The sequence below is a fragment of the Elgaria multicarinata genome, chromosome 2 (assembly GCF_023053635.1).
Source record: "Elgaria multicarinata webbii isolate HBS135686 ecotype San Diego chromosome 2, rElgMul1.1.pri, whole genome shotgun sequence".
Lineage (NCBI taxonomy): Eukaryota > Metazoa > Chordata > Lepidosauria > Squamata > Anguidae > Elgaria > Elgaria multicarinata.
Window position 1 is genome coordinate 117,931,627 of NC_086172.1, and position 20,842 is coordinate 117,952,468.

Genomic DNA, 20,842 nt, shown 5'->3' on the forward strand with positions numbered 1-20,842 from the left:
TCAAACCTAATAAATGACTCATCAAAGAAGCAGAAACCTCATCTTTTCGTTATGCCCTACATGGAAGAGCAACCTCATCTTCCCACTGAAATATATATATATATATATATATATATATATATATATATATATATAATCATTTTTACAGCTAAGAGCTAATTTTCTATATAGTCCTTTTCTCCTGGCACCAAAGATAAAACACGCCAATCCTAGGTTCTTGACCATGCAATGACATTATCTTCCCAAATTCAGACATATTTTAATCTTGATGTGGCGTGATGTATATAAAAGTAAAGTAGAAACGGGCCTTTTGACAAGTGCCACAAAGCGGTGTGCCAGACATTGGGTTATTTCAAGTAAGAACTTGCTGAATTCTCACCAAATTGTGTTATAATCACACAACTTAAAAAGCAGCTCCAGAACAGTAGAAAGTTCGGCTTAAATCCACAAAGTGTGTATTAAAAAGCTAACATTTACAGGCAAAAATATATCTAGTAGTTCTATCTTCAGCCCTAGTTGATATTCAATAAACAAAAAACCTACGGTTTACAAAACAACATTAAGGATGTAGTTTTCAACCAAGCACCAAAAAGCAGGGAAATTGGGAGTTAAGGCTCACAAGCCTTAACGCCACATCCTCCCTAAGGAAGCAGAAAGTACCAGTGAAATTCTCATTCTCCCAAAGCAGATAAACCATGAGGACAGGATGGAGAATAGGATATGCAGAGGTGACTGTAGGGTTGTGGAAAACTGATGACGAACAACTTAGAGCCACCTAATTCTTTTTTTTTTTTTTTTTGTTTAGAGCAGCCCTTCCCCAACCTGGTGCTCTAAGTTGTTCGTCATCAGTTTTCCACAACCCCACAGTCACCTCTGTATATCCTATTCTCCATCCTGTCCTCATGGTTTATCTGCTTTGGGAGAATGAGAATTTCACTGGTACTTTCTGTGAGCCTTAACTCCCAATTTCCCTGCTTTTTGGTGCTTGGTTGAAAACTACATCCTTAACGTTGTTTTGTAAACCGCAGGTATTTTGTTTATTGAATTTCATGGCTTTGTATAACGGATGACCATATATCTTTTAAATCTCAGACGTGCCTATTACATATGACTTGGAAGTCACATGTAATAGCCACATCAGAGATTTAAATGAATTTTAAAATACTGCTTCCAAAAACTGCATTTGCCTTGTATGCTGCAACCTTACACTGTTAGCTCACATTGAGAAATCCATCCAAAAGGTTACTTTTTTTCCACCTGGCTATCCCAAAGCACATATCCCATATGACTTGGATGTACTTTGGAATAGGCAGGTGGAAAGAAGCTAACCTTTTGCATGGATTTCTTAATGTGAGCTAACAGTGTAAGGTTGCAGCATACAAGGCAAATGCAGTTTTTGGAAGCAGTATTTTAAAATTCATTTAAATCTCTGATGTGGCTATTACATGTGACTTCCAAGTCATGTAATAGGCACGTCTGAGATTTAAAAGCCCCCCCCCCAGCACTTAACGCCCCCTCCCACACCACTTACCTTGTCCGTCGCGGCTGGGCGGTGGCTTCACTAGAGCCTGTGGCTCAACCCGGAAGCAGGGCTGCAGGTGCAGAAGCAATCACCTGTGGCCTTGCTTCCGGGTTGACCAGTGGGCTCGATTCAAGCCCGCACCCAGCCGACACAGAGCAGGTAAGACCCACCCACCCCGGCCTGTCCCCCTACCTGGCTCCGCTGCCACCGCACAGAGTGTGGCAGCGGCGGATCCAGGCAAGCCCCCCCCCCACTTACCTGCTCCGTCGCTGCCTGGCACGGTCTTGAACTGAGCCCCCTTGTCAACCAAGAAGCAAGGCCGCAAGTGTGGCCTTGCTTCCTGGTTGACCAGGGGGCTCAATTTAAGCCCACGCCCGGCCTCCAGGGAAAAGGTAAGACCCTCCCCCCACTTACATGTTCCGTGGCAGCCGGCACAGGCTTAAATCGAGCCCCTTGATCAACCAGGAAGCAAGGCCGCAGGAACAGTTAAGAAAAAAAAAATTTCCCCTGGGCCTGTCCCCCTACCTGGCTCTGCCGCCGCCACACAAATGGCGGCGGCGGATCCAGGCAAGCCCCATCCCACCCCACTTACCTTCTCCGTCATAGCCAGGCCTAGGCTTAAATCGAGCCCCCTGGTCAACTGTGCACCTGCGGCCTTGCTTCCGGTTGGACCTGGGAGCTCGATTCAAGCCCGGGCCAGGCAACAGCAGAGAAGGTAAGACACTCCCCTCCCGCCTGGCCCCCTATTTGGACTCACCGCTGCCACTGCGGTGGCAGCGGCGGCTCCAGGCAAGCCCCCCCAGCCCACTTCACTTACCTTCTCCGTCGGCAGCGGAGCAGGTAATAAGAAACCCCCCCTCCCGTCTGGCCCCCTACCTGGCCCTGCCACTGCACGAACTGCAGCGGCAGCTCCAGGGAAGCCCACCCCACCCCCACTTACCTGATGTCTTGCGGCTGGGCACTCTCCCTTCTTCTCCCTCCCTCCCTCCAGGGAATCTGATCTGAGGCGCATGCATTGCCTTATCAGATTCCCCATAGGGAAACATAGGTGTTTTAAAAAATTAATTAAAAATTGATGGAATGGACTTTTGAAAAAAGAAAGGCCATTCCATCAATGGGGAGGATAGGGCAATGCAATCTTACTAATGGATTGCATGGTAAGGCTCCCAATTCGGAGCTTTTACTGCGTAAAAAAATGGTTGCCACCCCAGAAGCATTTCTGTGTCAGTTTGAAACAGAGGCTTCCCCACCTCTTTTGTCATTTAAAGTGAACATCCTGCCCTCAATATTTCACCAATCTTCTTGAAATGTGCAGGGTATGTAAAACTAGCATTTCTCTCTGGCAGGACTCCGTTTCAGAAAGATTGGTGAAATAGTTTCCATTTTAGGATGCTAGAATGACCCACCCCCTATAACGCCTTTTAACATGGTGGAATGTGTTTTTTACTGATCATCCTTAACACAGGGAAACACTGCTGTGTTTCCCTGTAATCCACAGATCCTTTGGGAGGTTTTGGATTAAATGAAAGGGAAGCACTGGATTGAGATTCATTCAAGTGAAAATGGAGAGCAGAATTTAGCTTTTAAATTTAACCAGTGCAATGGAAACAGGCTTGAAGAGATATATACAAGCCTTCCTTAGATCTGAGCCTTAGGTTATATGTTAGAAAACATTTCTATGAATTCACAAGGCACCATTTCACTTTAGCCAAATAAAAATTTGCATTTAGCGCTAACTTCTGGAAATGTGAAAATTACTTTTAATTTAACTTGTTTGCTTACCTAATAGTAGGGTATGCTGCGTGAATCTTGGGAAGGTTAATCAGGAGTTTTGGAATTTAGAGGCTGGGCTGGGCTACAATTTCATCGGTATGCAGATGAGAACCAGCTCTGTCTTTTCTCAGATTTCAGAGAAGCTGTGGAAGTCTTGAGCCAATGTCTGAAATCAGTGAAGGACTGCATGTGAGCTAACAAACTGAAGCTGAATCCAGACACGGATTAAGTATCCATGGAAGGAGTAATAGTAGGAGGAACTGCTGATGGGGTAATACCTGTACAGCCTGTTCTGGGTGGGGTTAGGCTCCCCAAAAAGGGTGCAATTACATCTGGACCCCACCATTGCACCTTGACAGGCAAGTGGCTCAGGAGCACATTTGCTCAGAACTTCTTTCAGCTTGAGGTTGAAAGAGGAGCTCTTGGTGGCTCCATTACAAGCAGTGGGTGGGGCCAGAGGCAAAAGGGGCAGGACCAACATTTTAAAAATTCCAGCATGATTTAGCTTACAGCACTTAATGCTAGTAACTAAGCCTTAGGAAGGCAGTTCAACAATTTAGAATGGCAAGAGAATCAAGGAATAAGAGTTGGGTAAGGGGGCATCTGGTAAAATCGAGACGGCTGCATTTGGCCCCAAGCCTAATCCTGGCCGCAGCCTTTAATTAGCTAGACAAGACTTTTATATGTTCTCTATGTTTTCTAAGTCAACGGTGGATATTCCCATGTGCTGGATACAAACTCTGTAAGACATTACCCTCTTCGCCTTCTTCCCTAATGCATCCGCGCCCTTCAGAGTCTTCTTTCCATACTTTGGATGTTCGCTGAGTGTTGGCCTTCTATCCAGACAGGATTGAGAGCTTCCAAAAAAGCACAAAATGGTTCCTCTGCTATGAGGTTCCCACGAAGGGGGAGCCAGTCTCAATGCTGCAGGGCTCCGTCTGGGTCTCCGCAAAGGTCCACCTATCCAACCAGCTAGCAAGACTCCCATCCTGAGTCATTCCAGGCTTCCTTCAGGTGTTGCAGTGGTGAACCTCTGCCAGCTTGCTAGGTAGTCCCATATGATCGACATTCATTTACCACTACTGCCTGGACATTCAGTCCAGCGCTCTGGCTTCATAGCACCTGCACCACCAACAGTAAGAAAAACTGCTACTCTTGTAACTGCAGGAACGCCATGATGAAAAAATTGAGGTTGCTTCCATGCATCTATAGTTTTTCCTATGATCGTCTATGCAATCGTGCAACCCATCCTCCTATCCTGCTGCAGATGCCATTATGCATCTGTTTCTACTTTGTCTGCATTTTTATAGCCACTGTGTCGGTCAGGAGTTTGAATTGAGTGGGAAGGCAGGACCCACCCACCCCAAAAAAGGGTGCATAGAGGTAGGGCACCCACCAGAATTCAATTCTACCTATAGAGCTTCCTAAAATAGGTTCAGTGAAAGTCGGAGGGATGTCAGAGAAATCCACAATGGAATCAAATGAGTTTGGATTTCTATTAATCTGTTCTGTGAGTTCCACAGCAGATCAGCTTTTTCCTAGTTGCACAGAATTCGTGGACTTGAGCAGATTTTTTAGTTTCTGGAATTTTGCAGAAATTTAGTCATAGAAAAATATGTAAAATAAAAAGCCACTGGCCAAAAATACACATTTCCCACATAGGCTAAAGCATGAAAATACGCATGGGGGAAGGGGCTTGCACATTTTTGCAAGAGCAAATTTGTGCAAATTTGGGAAATTGGGGGGAGGGAATCTGATTCTGTCAATGAGAGGACTTTGAAATGAAAGGCACTTGACAATTCACAAATACAGACAGAATGGACTGTATAAAATCCATATATCCCTACACAGGACCCATTTATGTATGACTGCACAGGACTACAGTGACAGATAAGTTACTGGTTCATCAGTTACAGTTCTGGTTGCCGCAACTTTAAAAGGATATAGACCTGGCAAAAGTGCAACCAACTTGATCAAGAGGCTGAGGCCAATCCTCTGTGAGGAAAGGTTGCAACTTTTGAGACTTGTTCGTTTAGAGAGAAGGTAAAGAAGGGGAGAGAAAATAGAGGTGTACAAAATTATGCATGTTGTGGAGAAAGTATATTGAGATAATCCTCCTTTGCATATTCTATTTTACTAAGGGGATACATTTCCAGAAAAGTGAAAAACTCTCCCTCTCCCTCCCTCCTTCCCTCCCTCTCCACCAACCTCCCGTGTGGTTGCTGAGCAGCAGACAGTGAAGGAAAATGTGGCCAACACTTCTGGAATCCTCCAGGTGGCAGCTAAATCCTGTTTTAAGCACAGCTGGTTTAAGCAGTAGTGTAAAGATACTCATGCACAGGACTAGCCCTTCATCTATAAGAGCTAAATCTAGGAGGAGTTTTTCTAAAAATATTTTTTTTAATCAAAATCAGAAAAAAGTCATTAGCTGTGTCATTCCTAATGAGTGTTCTGCAGTTTGCCCTCTGCAGGAAATTACAGTTAGAGAAAGATGATGTTTTTAAGTCACTTTTAAAAGGCGAAGGCCTCTGGACCAGCCTCTGAATGACAGCTGTTCAATATGGGAGCCATGACATTGTGAACAGCTTGACATCTGGGTCACCCTAGCAGCAAGAAGAGGTTCTGTGCCACTGGCTGATGCTGCCAGGAAAGCACAGTAGAGGAATGGGGAGGCTCCACATGGCCAAGCCGATTCATGTGGAAAGCTTCTCAAAAGATGGCTGATGTGTGGAAGAGCAGTTTCTGATGGTCTCCATGCAGGCCCTTATCATAGAATGGTAGAGTTGGAAGGGGCCTATAAGGCCATCGAGTCCGACCCCCTGCTCAATGCAGGAATCCACCTGAAAGCACACCTGACAGATGGCTGTCCAGCTGCATCATGAAGGCCTCTCATGTGGGAGAGACCATGACCTTCCTAGATAATTGGTTCCATTGTCATACTGCTCTTATAGTCAGGAAGTTTTTTCCTGATGTCCAAACAGAATCTGGCTTTCTGTAACTTGATCCCATTAGTCCGTGTCCTGCACTCTGGGAGGATCGAGAAGAAATCCTGGCCCTCCTCTGTGTGACAACCTTTCAAGTATTTGAAGAGTGCTATCATATCTCCCTTCAGCCTTCTCTTCTCCAGGCTCAACATGCCCAGTTCTTTCAGTCTCTTCTCATAGGGCTTTGTTTCCAGACTCCTGATCACCCCCATTGCCCTCCTCTGAACCCGCTCCACCTGCAAAGTGTGGTGACCAGAACTAGACACAATACTCAAGATGAAGCCTAACCAGTGCCATATAGAGGGAAACCAGTACTTTATGCAATTTGGAAGCTATACTTCAATTAGCATTTGCTTTTTTTTTTTTTTTTTTTTTTTTTGCAGTCACATCACACTTTTGGCTCATATTCAGCTTGTGATCTGCAACGATTCAAAGTTTCTTCTCACTTGTAGTATTGCTGAGTCAAGTGTCCCCCATCTTGTAAATGTGCATTTGGTTCCTTTCCCCTAGGTGTAGAACTTGCATGTATCCCTATTAAATTTCATTCTGTTGTTTTCAGCCCAGTACTCCAGCCTATCAAGGTCACATTGAACTTTGCTTCTGTCTTCCAGGGTATTAGCTATCCCACCCAATTTTGTGTCATCTGCAAATCTGATAAGCATTCCCTGCACCTCTTCATCCAAGTCTGCACAGTTACAAGATGGGGGATACTTGGCTCAGCAATACTACAAATGAGAAGGATCTTGGAATTGTTGTGGATCAAAAGCTGAATATGAGCCAACAGTGTAATATGGCTGCAAGAAAGGGAAATGGTATTATTTTGGGTTGCATTAATAGAAGTACAGCTTCCAAATCGCATGAGGTACTGGTTCCTCTCTATTTGGCCCTGGTTAGGCCTCATCTAGAGTATTGCATCCAGTTCTGGGCTCCACAATTCGAGAAGGACGCAGACAAGCTGGAGCGTGTTCAGAGGAGGGCAACCAGGATGATCAGGGGTCTGGAAACAAAGCCCTAGGAAGAGAAACTGAAAGAACTGGGCATGTTTAGCCTGGAGAAGAGAAGATTGAGGGGAGACATGATAGCACTCTTCAAATACTTAAAAGGTTGTCTCACAGAGGAGGGCCAAGATCTCGTCTCGATCATCCCAGAGTGCAGGACATGGAATAACGGGCTGAAGTTACAGGAAGCCAGATTCTGGCTGGGCATCAGGAAAAACTTCCTGACTGTTAGAGCAGTACAACAATGGAATCAGTTACCTAGGGAGATTGTGGGCTCTCCCAGACTAGAGGCATTCAAGAGGCAGCTGGACAACCATCAGGGATGCTTTAGGGTGGATTCCTGCATTGAGCAGGGGTTGGACTCGATGGCCTTATAGGCCCCTTCCAACTCTACTGTTCTATGATTCTATGCTTCTAAGTCATTAATAAAAATGTTGAAGAGCCCTGGGCCCAGGACTGAGCCCTGTGGTACCCCACTTGTTACCTTTTTAAGGGGGTATGGCGATGGAGGTCTTGCACATTGGAGAGGGCCTCCTCCACAATGACACAGTGCAGTCTAATTGTGAAGAGGAGAAAGTATGGCCGGGAGATGCTCAAATGAATATTCAATTGCCCGGACTCCATGGGAGGGACAGTGAAATGTATCGAGCATTTCCTGTGACATTGTAATGATGATTTTTGCTTGGAGTTGCTACCATGTGGAGACTGTTTCAAGTGGCTTTCATATGACTATTTCTCAGAACTCTAGTATTATATGTCAACATGAACTATACAGAGTAGCTGTACAAAATCACCAAATATTTTTGTCTGACCCTTTCTGAAGTTGAAGTGGGTCTAGGTATGGGGGTCTGGCTTGAACCCACATATTTTAACAGTATTAAAGGTCCCATAACATCTTTCAGAGAGGCAGTGTTTTGGGCCAGGGTGGCCTGATTTGGATGGAGGCATAAAACTCCATTTAGTGATACACACACATGTCTACTCCCCATAGGAAAGGAAAACTTTAACTTTAACACCTAATTCATACTTCCCCAATAGTAACTGTAGTACTGTATGCCAATTAATGCTTTCCTGCTCCATATTGTCATCACTGCCTTGATTGAGTAAAGATATCAGATTTGCAGATGGTATAAATATATATCAGATTTGCAAGTGAAACAAAATTGGAATGGACTGCAAAGACTCTTGAAACGGGTGGGGAAATCTCAGTCAGGGTCAGCTCCCAGTCTCGCTGGGAAACAGAACTGTTTGGACTACCATAAGCTCAGTGGCCCCTTTCCACTGCTTTCACATCTGCTCCTGGAACAGCTGAGAGAACTTCAACTATTGGGCAGTATAGAAATAAAATAAATAAATAACCACCGCTCTTCATCCTTCACACTGCAAATTTGGGCTAACTGGCCACTATCATTCAAACGCCACAGCAAATAAGAGAAATCACCCCACTTTTCTCAGCAAAACCAACCTCTGTGACATCTGTAAAATTTCTTCCTGGTTTCTCTAATCCCAGCTGGAAAGCAAGAGGAGGGGCAGTGGAGCAGCAGCAGCAGCAGCACACGGCTGTCTAGGTTCTGCAAGAGCCAGAAATATGACTCCCACTCCTTCCAGGTAGGTGGACAGATGGCAACCAGGAGAAAGAAGATCAGCAGCAACTTAGCCCACGTCTTTATGGCACTGCTTTGGCACCGCGAGGCACACTTGCACTCCTTCCCAACATCTGCACAGGAAGGAATGCAAGTGCGAACTTTCCCTGTCTTTAAAAGTAAAAAATAAAATAAAAATAGGGGGGAGGAATGGGGCCGTTCCCCCCTTTTTATTTTATCATCTGTATCTCTGCAGCTGCGCAGATACAGATAATAAAAATAAAAAGAAATGGGGGGGAAGGAATGGGCCGCGAGAGAGAGGAGCGAGGAGACAAATGGAGCTCTCCCCCACCCCACTATTTTTAGCCCATGTGCAGGGGAGTAATTTAGCAGGTAGGTGCTGGGTGGAAAGGTTTATATCTCCCCTATTCTTGTGTGCTGGTCCATATCTGGGGAGGGGCCATAGCTTCATGGCAGAACATGTGCTTTGCATGTAGAAGGTCCCAGTTCAACTCCTGGCATCTCCAGGCAGGGCTAGAAAAGAGTCCTGCCTGGAACCCTGTTGACAATACTGCGCTAGATGGACCCATGGCCTGACTCAGTCTAAGGCAGCTTCCTATGTTCCTGTGTTGTTACTGTCTGGATCCGTGGCCTGCACACTTACCTGAAGGTTAAGCAGATCATCTGCACACTAAGTATTTGATGTAGTGTGGTTTAGTCCTTAGGCAAATATTACCAAGTTTTTTCTTATGTTCTATCCATTGTTGATTGGAAGGTTAGGCAGACTGAATACACACTTGGCACACTTTCCTTTACTCTACTGGGTGTTTATGTCTCAATGAGCTTTTCTATACAAGTGGTTTATTACATGCTCATGATTGGTCATTCTTGGAAGTTAGCAGGTCCTTTACACGAAGCCATCAACCTCCAGAACATCTCCAACACACACACCCCTTTATCCCACATTCAAAAAGATTGGAGATAATGCAAAAGGGGACATGCTTCTGATCTAGCGACTGTGTGAAATCCCAGAGTACCCCTATAAAGCTGTAAATTAAAACACAGAGAAATGTATAGAACTTGCTGAGGGAGGATTTTCCTCTGTTCAAACCACGTATCCACCATGTAATGGAGCCCATCATAATCCCACAAAGAAACTTAAAGCCCTAGTAAGGGTGCAGACAATGTCTCTCCCTCATTGACCTCACTTATTTTACACACCCTGAAAGCCTGGTATATTCCCATGTTTCCAGTAGATTCTGTCCCAGAAGCTTCTAAAGTCATCCACTGTGCATGTGACTCCAAAACATCTTTCAAATTGACCCAAAGGAATAACAAAAACAAGGGCATCAAAGATCTCTGCTCTGGCTGACTTGGTGTCAAGTCCCACATTGAAAAGATGATTTAGCCTTGCTTCTGAGCATAAGCAGTGTTTTTTTAAAAAAAAAACTTTCTAAAAACATTAAGTAATGTTTCCTGGATACCTGTGGGTAGAAGGCATTTCACCACATATGCCAACCCAAGTGATCTGGTCTTCCTTCTCTTGCTGCTGCTACTACAGCCTTCTCCTATGTAGTCACCTAGACCTAAATCCCACTTTTCTCACTCTTCCCACCCTCACAGCTTCATTTCCCCTCCCTCAGTCTTTTCTAGTTGCTGCTGTCTCCTTTCTTGCTGATCACTCTGTTCCTAAACAAAATGGCTGCATCCAGATCTAATTGTCTCCAGTTGATAGTGGGGCCGTACCAGGATCACAGACCCTGGGTCTGATTGCAATAAATGGGAAAGCTGAAAAAGGATGACAGATAGCTAAAGAATAGCATTCAGAAGGACAAATATCAAGTAGTACACAAAGTAAAGAAGAAATGAAGGTGCAAGTATAAGATGACAGGTGGGAGGGCCAAGGCAATATTACTTCTGGAAAGGATTTACAAATCAAATAGCTGGATGGGGACTGGAAGTTGACATGCATCTATGGTTCATATCAGCACTGGCGTGGATGAGGATGAGCTCTCTTATCTGCCTTGTAATGGAGACGGGTCACAGTGTATATTTTCAGAAAGAACATAAAAAGAGCCATGATGGATCAGACCAAAGGCCTATCTAATCCAGCATTCTGTTCCCACAGTACCCAACTAGAGGCAAAGCATGAATGTAATAGTAGCCACCCACTTGTGTTCCCAAGCAATTGGTATTCAGAGGCACACTGCCTCTGTTATTGGAGGTAATGAATAGCCATCATGACTAGTAGCCATTGATAAACTTATTCGTGAAGTTTGATGTCGAAAACACTTGACAGTACGGCTCTTCCACTATCTGATGTTGCTCTGGGGCCAATCCAGGGGGTGATGCCTGGTGGAACGCAACTGGCAACTGGTTATCTTCCACCAGAAAGCAAGCAGGGGGGATACCTCTGGTACCCGGATGGCCTCCTAGAAACCCCATGCACTCTCCTCGGTGCAGGGAAAACTTCAGACCCAGGGCCAAATGTGATCCACCCAGGTCCCAATCCAGCCCTCCAGGTTCCCCAGATCCCTGGCTCCATCCCCTTAAATCAAACATTTGCTAGATTCCTGGCTTTCCTAAAGGTTTTCTGCAGTCTGATGCCTCCCCAAAGGCTTAGTTATTGGCAATAAGAGCTTTATGTACAATGCTATGTTTAGAAAGGAAAAAAAAACACGTAAGGCTTTTTTTTCTGTCTAAGCATGCATAGAATTGCGCCCATAAACTAAAATGTGCTGGTACTTTTGCTCTACTCCCTTTCGCCATTGACCTCGCCCACTACTGGAAGGCAGCCCCCAAGGGCTTCTCTGAAATGGAGTTTGTCTCTCAGATTAAACCAGGTTCAACACCCCTGCACTAGGTGATCCACCAGTAGCAACTGGTCCACCAGTGAACAGTGGCATTCCTTCTGTCCAGCCATTTTAGAAAGCGAGTGCTTCCTTGCTGTACCACTTAAGTGTAGCAGTGCTCTTTTGGTTTTCAGCTAACAAAGAATTGACTACCTGCACATCCATCTTCTCTGGCTCTTCAGCAATGTTCCACCATTTCATAATTTTTTCCTTATTTAATTCATGGTGTTTTTTTTAAAAAAAAATCTACTTTTAAAATATAGTTTTGGGGGCAGGAAGCTTCGGTCTCATGCTGTAGCTATTTAATCCACCAGATAAAATAACACAAGTTTAGCATTAAGTGGGGGAAGGGGAAGTGTGGCAGATTTTAATCATCTGTTAAGGCACTTATTTTCATATCTGCACAGACGAACAGTTGCTTTTTTGGCACAAGAGGGCACCATTCTAAAAGGACTAGTCTGGCCCTATTTGAAAAGGAGACACTGATAAATCCCATGAAGACAACAGTCCACTGAATATAAGAAGCTCATTATTTCCTGTGTACTTGAGATGAGAAAGGTTTGAGCAAGCCAGTTTGAGACAGAAAAATTTGAAGACATTAAAAAAAAAAAAAAACAGTCCTCCAGGAAGCTCAAGCACTTATAATGAGCTGGTTGTGGTATTAAAAAAAAAGACCCCAAATCGACTGAATCATAACATTTAGCAATAGAAACATTGGTGCCTGGTGGCTCCGATTTTGGTGGGGCTGTAAATCAATTCTGGGTTTCCGTCAGAACCAGCCAGAATTCTAAAGGACCTATCCAAGGTGCTGAGCCTATTTTGGGGTGTGGGAATCAGCACCTTGGAGAGATGACCTGGTTTGGGGTTCAGCACCTCGGACAACTCCTTTACAGTTTATTTATTATTTATTACATTTATATCCCGCCTTTTTTCCTCCAAGGAACCCAAGGCGGCGTACATAATCCTCCTCTTCTCCATGTTATCCTCACAACAACTCTGTGAGGTAGGTTGGGCCAAGAGTATACGACTGGCCCAAAGTCACCCAGTGGGTTTCCATGGCTGAGCGGGGACAAGAACCTGGTTCTCCCGACTCCCAGTCCAACACCTTAGCCACTACACCACACTGGCTCACTGGCTGGTTCTGACTAAAACTCAGAATGGAAACAGAGCCCTACTGAAAGGAGACGTTAACAACAGCAATCAGGAGGTGCTTCCAGATAGAGAGCCCCTAGCATTACCAATCAACAGGCATTGTGCAGCAATTCCATCTTTTCTTCTTTAATAGATTTTGTCTGATAAGAAAAAAAGTCAGAAGAAGTGATGGGAAAACATAGGAGGGTTATAAGTGGAAGAGAACATCATCTGGCCTGCCCACCCCGCTTCCCCATAAAATTCTGAAAATGAGGCAGGGCAAAGCCATGATAAAGCTCTTGTCTGGAAGCACTCCTAGTCAGGAAACGATTGTTCTGTGCACTGTGTTCCTCAGCCAATTGTCCTGTGTAGAAAGGATTTCACTTCTTCCCCCCATCCCCGCCCCCATCCCCATGTTCACTTTTTCCTGCTGGTGTTCAGCTCTTTTTGTGGTTTTGAACACGACCAACTTAAAATATTCCTGTCAGTCATATTCCTGTCAGTTCTCAGCTAGTCATACATAATCCTACCTAATTCTCCATCAGAAGCCTTTTTTGCAGGGAGTCTTCTCATCTAAACTCCCTCCATTTTATTTGTGGCACCAAGGTGGCTAGATATTAACAGAGACAACGCTACACAGCTGCTTTTTCTACATTTGACAGTGCAATGGGGGAAAAATATGGCCCTCTTTACACACACACACACACACACACACTACATAGTGGCAAATGTGAGTTTTCACTGTGTGTATGTGGGGTGTAGAGTTTCAGCCACTTCTAGCTACCTCTTGTGTTCACCCCCTACCAGACATGCACTTGAAAACAGATATTTGGCATATATACCTTTTTTTAATCGTGAGGTGTACACATAAAACCTTTCAATGCATACTTTTAAAACATAGTGTGAGAAGTGCCCTTAATCTATGTAACATCTGGAACCTCACTGCATGTCTTATCAATATCTATATGCTGCTCTGGGCTGTTGGAAGAATCAGCAAGAAAAGAAGCCTAAGTGGAATGAGGGAGCATTTGAAGAAGCCCTAAAACTGAAATGGTCATTCAGTAATCACCCTTCATTGTTTACTAGAATATAACACCATGGAACCATTGTCAATGGTAATAAAATTTCCCCTATTCCTTGATACTATTTATTGATATACATAAATTTCCACTTTACAGGTGTCATACTTTCATCGTGGGAGGCTTTATATCAGCCTTCTCCCAACCTGAGGATCTCTGGATGTTTTGGACTCCAACTCCCATCAGCCCTAGCCAGCCTAGACAATGGCCAGGAATACTGGGAGCTGTAGTCCAAAACATCTGGAAGACACTAAGTTAGGGGCTGCGACTGTATATTGATGAGGTACCTATTGGTCCTTTTTTTTTTTTTTTTTTTTAAGAAAAAGCGCCCTCCCCTTTTAATAAAAAAAAATGTAAAACAAAAAAAAAAGGTGTGGTTTTTTGCAGGCTGTGATAAAAACACTGTAATGCGTAAGCAAGCACTAGAGAGCCAAAGACAGTGGTGGTTTGTCTTCTCAATGTATATGAACTCCCTGATCATTGGAAATAGAAGATGACAGTAAATCTAACCTCTGTTGCCATGCACTATTGTGTGTTTCTCATATATATATATATGTGTGTGTGTGTGTGTGTGTGTGTGTGTGTGTGTGTGTGTCTGTAGGGGGGAAGAAACTACTAAATGCAAAGAAATGATGAAAAATAACAAGGAACAAAAACTCTCAATCCAAGCTGAGCGCTGCACAGACAGGAACCTGCGCTGACGTACATGAAAACCCCACAGGGATTAACTCGCTCTTACCCATGAAAGCCAGCCTCCTCCTCACAGTATCTGCTTTGCCGTGTGTTTCGTGTTCCGTTATACCACAAATACATTGATTTGATCCTGCAAGCTAGATGCATTACCTTTAGATATTTGAGACAAACCTATGTACACAGCACTGATGGATGTGTTAGTCAATCAGTCACCATCCATTGATTCTTTTCTCTCTCTTTTAATATGGCATTTTTTCAAGCATTATTTTAAAAGGGAATTTCCTCTTTGAAATCAGCCTTCCCCAACCTGGTGCCCTCCAGATGTTGTAGAATTAACCATGCTGGCTGGGGCTGATGGGAATTAAATTCCAAAACATCTGGAGGGCATCAGGGTGGAGAAGGCTGTGTTAAATAAACAGGAACTCCCACCCCTCAAACAAAATGGAGAATAAAGTCTTTCCAACTAGTTTCCTCTTTTCTTTTCTCTGACAGCAGGAACAGGCATTAAAATATGGCAAAGGCATCCTTTATCAGAGTATTTTAAAGCATTTTATAGAGATACAATTAATTAAGATTTGCATCATCCTAGAGACACATCTAGCAAATAAGATGTAGAATGGTGGCAAGCTCTTCCCAGAATGATACAGCTAATTGTCAACAATGTTTGTTATTTTGCAAATGTAGGAGATAAAATTCCCATCATACCTTCTAGTTGTCACTCCCTCCTGCAAAACTGCAGTACAGAGGTTGCAACTATGCTAATAGATTTCCAGAATCTCCTTTGTTATAACAAGGAGGAAAGGAGGAGGAAAACAAAATGAGAACTTGCATGAATCTTAAGTTACCCCCACCCCAGATTGGCCCAACCTGTGGCATTGTAAGACAGTTTTGTGATATGACAAATAAGTATTTATGGCAATGTTTAATAAACTTCCATGTAAACTGACAAACAAGGATGGAATTAATATTGAAGTGATTGCCCAGTGACGCCATCATGCTCCTGACCAGATCCCATTTGTTTAAATAGAGATTATACCAAAGATACTCCCAATGGATTGTGTCCCAAATAGCCATGTTCACTGCCTTTGGTCTTAATTTGGTATAAATAGAGATTATACCAAAGATACTCCCAATGGATTGTGTCCCAAATAGCCATGTTCACTGCCTTTGGTCAAAAACACCCACACCCAATATAGCCACAAAATTACCTGATCTACTAGCTGGTTGATGTGTTTACATGTTGCAAAATCAGACTCGGCGCAACTGCATTTTGGACACATCTCAGGCCAATTAATAGTATGGCATGTAAATGAGATACCCTAAAGAACTGTCATGAAAAGGAGAAGTACTGAAGATGCTCATGGCTGGTTATCCAAATCTTGGGAAACAAGGGATGGCATTCTGGGTAGGGAAACAAAGACCAACTTTGCATAAGATACAGATGCCACACCACCTGACAACTGGAAGTCCAGTTCAAACTTCTCTACTCCATATTGGATCCTGTTTTTTCAAATCATTCACAGTTGTGTATGTAGGTGGGACGGCAAGCTTTGTTGCAGCTGTCCATCTCATCAGCAAATTAGTTACTGCTTTTGATGGATCCGATAAGGATTGCCACAGCAGCAGAGTCAAACAGCTGACCCAGCAAGGCAGTATTCAGAGCTGCAGGGATATCTCCTGGGTTGCCAGTCATGATGAGGGGTAAATCTACAGGAGTCAGTGGAGCATCAGTAAAGGAAGTTGTTTATTATTTATTTATTTGATTTGTACCCTGCCTTTCTACCAAGAAAAATGACACTCAAGGCAGCTTACAATCATAAATGAAACTTGATTAAAATAATACAATAAATGCATTAATAAATGCATCGATCCAAAGGGAGAGGCGGGTAAGAAATAAAATTATTATTATTATTATTATTATTATTATTATTATTATTATTATTTATTATAGTACAATTAAAAACACAACAGAATAAATCAGCATTCAACCCAACAGACCTACTTGCACTCCAAAGGCCTGCTTGAATAAAACAAGCTTTGCCTGCCAGTAGAAGGACAACAGCTAAAAGGAGCCACTGAGAAGGCTCTCCTTCATGTTGTCATCAAATGCACCTCTGTAGGTGATAGTCTTAAAAGAAGAGCTTTCTCCCAGCATGAAGTCTGATTGAAGTGCTTTATAGACTACACCAGGGATGGGCAACTTGTGGCCCTCCATAAGTTTTGGTCTACAACTCTCATCAACCCTAGCCGGTGTAGCCAATGGTGAAGGATCATGGCGTATGCAGGCTAAAACATCTGGAGGGCTGCAAATTGCCTATCCCCAAGCTACATTACCTGCATTCACTCATCAAGACTATGCACTATAAGATGCTTGTCTTCAGTGAAGTTGCAGTCCAGAAAAGTCGGATGTTATTTGAGGGCTGATGGGTCATTTAGATGAAAATGAACTCATAGAATCTGATCACTACTTCAAGATTTGGATAATGCTGTGGTATTTGATGATGGGTCTAGGTCTAGTGTGGGTTGTAGAGGTTTAAATGTTCACAAGATGGCTCAAAGTATAAGGTTTAAAATCCCAGTGCACGAAATAATTCAATGCAATAGTTTGTTCTACAAAACTCTTTAGAAATTACCTATCCTAACCACTTAGACAGAAGACTACACAATACCTCAGTAAGAAGTTCGAGACCCCAGTTTCCTGAGTCATAATCTTTGAGCTGCTGCCATGGCCATGATATCAGAGATTCCTATTAGATGATTTCCTGCAGCATTACTCATCCTTCTGTCTCCATTTGTTAATTGTGAATATGAAAACCTGATACCTGGTAACCTAATGCTAAAACCTCACAACTCTCCAGTATATGAAGAACCCGTATTATAGTCAGCAACATAATTAAATTGTAAAAGATGAAATTTACCAAGCCTCACCACTCGCAATCTAGTCCTTTCAAGTTGGTTTGGATGCATGGCATGTGTTCAGTAATATTTGACCGATTTAGTATCTACCTTTATAAAAATAGTAAAACAAGCATAAAAGATCCAGTTCGCATAGTGCTAAATGTGACATGAGTTGTACCAGAGCAGAAGGAAAACTAGTGTTCATGGCAGAGGTTCACTCTTATGAACATCTGTAGAATTCCAAAATCCCTATGTATAATCCTTATGGGACTGTATAACACTTCAGCTAACTGGAAATATACATTCACCTCTTATTGGATCCATACAGTTCTGCATTTTTATTATAGTCTTTTCACTATGTCTTCTTTTTAACTTGTTCATTCATGACCTGGTGTTAGGGGTGAGCAGTGAAGTGGCTAGGTTTGCTTACACCAAATTGTTTAGGTTAAAATAAAAGAGACAGCTAAGAGTTCCAAAATGATCTCTCCAAACTGGGGAATGAGTGTTAAGATGGAAAATACTGTTCAATGTATTCATTAAGAAATTACTTGAAAATAAAACTACCAATATCATAATGCCTTTATTCAAATCTATGGTGTGACCATGCTTGTAATATGTACAGTTCCAGTCAAAAAGCAAAAGTGCAAAAAAGAACAACAAAAATGATGAAGGGGCTGGACAAAGTCCCTATGAGAAAAGATTATGATATTTTGGTGGATTTAGTTTAGAAAAGGGGTGGGTGAGAAATATGATAGAGGTGCAGAAAATTATGCATGGCATGAAGAAATTGAATAGGAAGAACACACACACACTCTCTCATTCATAAAGAGAGAGAGAGAGAGTAAGAGTAAGAGTATATATATAATATTAGAACCAGGGCCATCCAATGAAGCTGAATGGTGGGAGATTCAAGACAGGTACTTCTTTAAATAGCACATTTGTTAAACTATGGAATTTGGTACCACAAGATGTAGTGATTGCCACCAACCTGGACAGTTTTAGAAGTGAATTAGGGTACAATCCTATGTATGTTTAGACAGAAAATGTCCTACAATTCCCAGCATGCTGGCATATCTAATTTATATGAATCATCTTTGATGGTGATGGCTCATAACAGTATTCCTATACCTTCCTACAGCACAGCAGTGTTGTTCCTAGTGTGCTGTGGACCTCTGTCAGCTTATCCTGAATTCATATTATTGTATTTTAAAGAAGGAGCTTGTTTTTTAGTGGACAAGATCATCAATGTATTCTAAAAACTTAGTCCCCCTTTTTAAAAGTGTCACTGCATAGGTGTCAGGCTCCTCACCGAGCCAAGCCAAGGAGAGACCTCTTTGGAAGAGAAGGCTTGGGATTCCACAGCAAACCCCACTCCCACAGAAGACACAGAGCAGCCTGAGAAGTCTCGTTCTACCTGGATGAGATGAGTAACTGCTTCTCGCTCTATCCAACTAGCTTGTTTCCCAAACTTGAATGGGCACATCTGAGATTCACCAGATCAAGAGAGGATAGGACAGCATTAAAGGCCAGACTCCACTCAGTGACAGATTTGCAAATCTTTACCAAGTGTTTTGTATGTAGGTAGTGGTCCGTGAAACTTCTCTCAAGCCAAACAACACAAATGTTGTATGAAAAAATACATTTTTATTGCTCTAACAGTCTAAGGGATAACAAGCTTTAGCGAAGATGAGGCAGATCAAAATATTCCTAAATACACACAAGTTGTAATCACTAAAAGTTCAATGAAAATAGTAGCAAGCCCATCAATAGCATCGTAAAACCTAGGTTCCTCCCAAACTAACAGTCAATATTAAAAGTCCATATTTATCTAAATTGATGGCATGTTGGGCAAAGGCAGACTAAATACGTATAGTGTGTTTCTCGTTGTCCCTGGCTTTTTGTCATCCTCTTGAAGTCAATGTCCTCATCCTTAATTTCAGACTTGGTCATACTACCATTCCCATTTTTCTCATTGTAACCAGGTCTGCCACTGATACCAATAGCACCCAGATGGAAGTATCCCTACTAAGTTAAGCTATGTGCTGCTTCCAGCAGTTGACCAACCCATTCATGGCTTGGTCTATTTCCAAGAACATATTCTATTGCTCATAGGACTAGTCACACCTACATAGAGGACTAATCATACTACCCACTATAATGCATACATGGGCCTCCAAAATCTTTGACCCCATTCCATGCCCTGTCTTAATTTCTGACTTTCCTCCATCATCCTGCACTTCTCTGGAGCATAAACAACAGCAGACCAGGTTGCCTGGGCATCCTTGTCAGAGCATGTAGCTGGCTACCAGAAGGCTCTTCTGCATATGATCTACTCACGAAGAGGGAAAAGTCCCAGCTGAACCAGGAAGTCAGGTAGCACTTGAACATGTATATAAGCCCTCAGTCTTCTCCCTTACTATTGCTGGTTTAACAGTTCCTTTAGAGCCTTTGTTCCAGCTCCTTGCTTATATACAACAGAGTCCCTGGGTTCCATGTAGCTATTAAGGCTAATAACCATTGATAGATCCTCCATTAATTTATCTAATCTGCTTTTAAATGCCAACTAAGCCAGTGGCCATCATCACATCTCATAGCAGTGAATTCAAGAAATTAATTATGTTTGTAGAAATATATTAGTTCATATGTCCTGCCAATCTAGCATTATGAGAAAAAGGAAGAAAAACGTCTGTCTGTTCACTTTCTTCAGACCATGCATAAGTTTGTAAACCCCTACCATGAATTCACCCCACACAGTTGAATGCCAGCAGGGCTTCTCCCATCCCACTGCAGACTGCTGCCCAACAAGCCACTCTTGAAATTTCAGGGACTTTTTCAGGAACCTCTGAGCTGTGGTTGGAAAACAAAAATGAGGAAGTCACTATGCACACACAAAAGTGTTTGCATATACATATGGGGCTGTTTGGGTACTGGCCACAATTATTTATTCTGTTCTAATTAGCAAAACCCAAATACAATAAAAAATTTGCATCTGTTCTATCCTGGAATCTGGATGTTATTGGTTGATTAATTTATTGATGGAGTATTACAAACGTTGCTATACAACCAGAGCAGTGTACAAGATAAATGATAAATTGTTTTAAAAAACTAATTCAGGGTTCGGTCTAACCCTTATGCAAGTGGAAATCTGCTCGTGTGACAGAACTTCCTGATCTTATTCTCCCCACTGCAGCCTCGCCCCCACCCCACAGGTCCCAATTCTGCTTCGGAGGATCCTCAACCCTTTAGAGTAGATTTGGGGCATACATGAGGGGCTTTAAGGAGGAGGGGGAAATCTGGTCTCTTTTTGCTGGCAGAATGACATCATTGGA